At 29.3% G+C, this 2,500-nt stretch overlaps 1 non-coding gene across 1 annotated transcript in view; it reads left to right on the top strand.

Annotated features, from left to right (window-relative positions):
- trnak-cuu (transfer RNA lysine (anticodon CUU)) overlaps window positions 1-29 on the top strand; it is a 73-nt gene extending 44 nt beyond the window's left edge. Inside the window, exon 1 of the tRNA in view lies at window positions 1-29. This exon is cut by the window's left edge and continues 44 nt beyond it. This is a non-coding gene — a tRNA (tRNA-Lys).
- Window positions 30-2,500: the final 2,471 nt, after the last annotated feature.

The raw sequence follows: 2,500 nt of genomic DNA, 5'->3' as shown, positions 1-2,500 counted from the left end.
GGTCGTGGGTTCGAGCCCCACGTTGGGCGAGTAGAACTCTTTTTAACACAGGGCTGAACTTCCTGCAGGTTTCACCTCCTTGCAAAACTCCCACATGCCAAACATGTCACAGCCAATCAAGTGCTTCTGAAAGCACTAGTTAAACTGAAAATGTGAAGTAAGTCAGTGTTGGAACAGAAGTGTGCAAGATAACACAAAACTCAGCGTCCCTGGGTGGGCTCGAACCACCAACCTTTCGGTTAACAGCCGAACGCGCTAACCGATTGCGCCAAAGCTGGGGAACAATAGTCTGCTTTGCCGTGGGAAGAAGAAAAAATGGAGGGAAGAAGGGGGAAGAAGGGAAAAGGAAAGAAAGCGAGAAAAAGAAAAGTTAACCATCGAGCAAAAACTGAAAACTGAAATGGTTCTGCCTCTTTTAAAGAACTGCAGTGTTTATTTCGTTGAATATGTTTCTTTTTATATTATTATTGTCATTTTCTGAGCTAAAGGGAAGATCGGGGCAGATACAAAGGTCGCGAGTTCAAATCCCGGTGTGCTATCAAAGAACAGCAGCTTAGATTTTAAATGTACCTAAAATCTACTGAAATTTAGAGGCATTTAAACACGTTTTTCTATACACTAATCTTAATTTACTGTTAATCTCTAAATTATGTGAAAAAAAATACATTTTATGTACTATAAAAGGCTTATCACAAATTGTTACATAGTATAATATGTATACCACAGTGTTCTATATATTATAACAGGTATACCAAAATATTTTACATAGTATAAAATGTATACCACAATATTGTAGATACCAGAATATTTTATATACTATTAAAGGTATACCACAATATTTTATACAGTATTAAAGTTATATCACAATATTTTATATAGTATAACAGGTTACCACTATATTTTATATAGTATAACAGATACCACAATATTTTATATAGTATAACAGATACCACAATATTTTATATAGTATTAAAGGTATACCACACAATTTTATATAGTATTAAAGGTATATCTCAATCTTTTATATAGTATGACAGGTATACCAGCATTTATTTTACATAGTAAAACAGGTATACCACAATATTTTACAAAGTATAACACGTGTACCACTATATTTTATATACTATAACAGATGCCACAATATTTATATAGTAAAAAAGATGCCACAATATTTTACATAGTATAACATGTATACCACAATATTTTATATAGTATAACAGACGCCACAATATTTTATATAGTGTAACAGGTGTACCACTATATTTTATATAGTATAACAGATACCATAATATTTTATATAGTGTAACAGGTGTACCACTATATTTTATATAGTATAACAGATGCCACAATATTTTATATAGTATAACAGGTGTACCACTATATTTTATACAGTATAACAGATAACATAATATTTTATATAGTGTAACAGGTGTACCACTATATTTTATATAGTATAACAGATACCATAATATTTTATATAGTGTAACAGGTGTACCACTATATTTTATATAGTATAACAGATGCCACAATATTTTATATAGTGTAACAGGTGTACCACTATATTTTATATAGTATAACAGATAACATAATATTTTATATAGTGTAACAGGTGAACCACTATATTTTGTATAGTATAACAGGTGTACCACTATATTTTATACAGTATAACAGAGGCCACAATATTTTATATAGTATAACAGGTTTACCACTATATTTTATACAGTATAACAGAAGCCACAATATTTTATATAGTATAACAGGTGTACCACTATATTTTATATAGTATAACAGGTGTACCACTATATTTTATATAGTATAACAGGTGTACCACTATATTTTATACAGTATAACAGAGGCCACAATATTTTATATAGTATAACAGGTTTACCACTATATTTTATATAGTATAACAGGTGTACCACTATATTTTATACAGTATAACAGAGGCCACAATATTTTACATAGTATAACAGGTTTACCACTATATTTTATACAGTATAACAGGTGTACCACTATATTTTATATAGTATAACAGATAACATAATATTTTATATAGTGTAACAGATGCCACAATATTTTATATAGTATTAAAGGTATATCTCAATATTTTATATATTATAACAGGTATACCAGCATTTATTTTACATAGTATAACACATGTACCACTATATTTTATATAGTATAACAGATGCAACAATATATATATAGTAAAAAAGATGCCACAATATTTTACATAGTATAACAGGTGTACCTCTATATTTTATATAGTATAACAGACGCCACAATATTTAATATACTTGAAGGTGGTTTTTATAATATGTATTTTTTTTACTAACCAGACTTAAATTATGAATTGAATTTCAAAGGAATTCGTTTGAATTCACACTCAAAATCAAAGAGTGTAATTTTTTAAAGAGTGTATCTCTTTAAGCCACGCTTTAAGGTGGCGAGGATTTTGATTGGTCAGAAATGGAAGGCCCGCGGTGGAGAAACATTTAAT

This window comes from Astyanax mexicanus, chromosome 11 (assembly GCF_023375975.1).
Source record: "Astyanax mexicanus isolate ESR-SI-001 chromosome 11, AstMex3_surface, whole genome shotgun sequence".
In the NCBI taxonomy this organism is placed as follows: domain Eukaryota; kingdom Metazoa; phylum Chordata; class Actinopteri; order Characiformes; family Acestrorhamphidae; genus Astyanax; species Astyanax mexicanus.
Note: the sequence above shows the minus strand (reverse complement) of the source record. Positions and strands in the feature narration are given on the sequence as shown.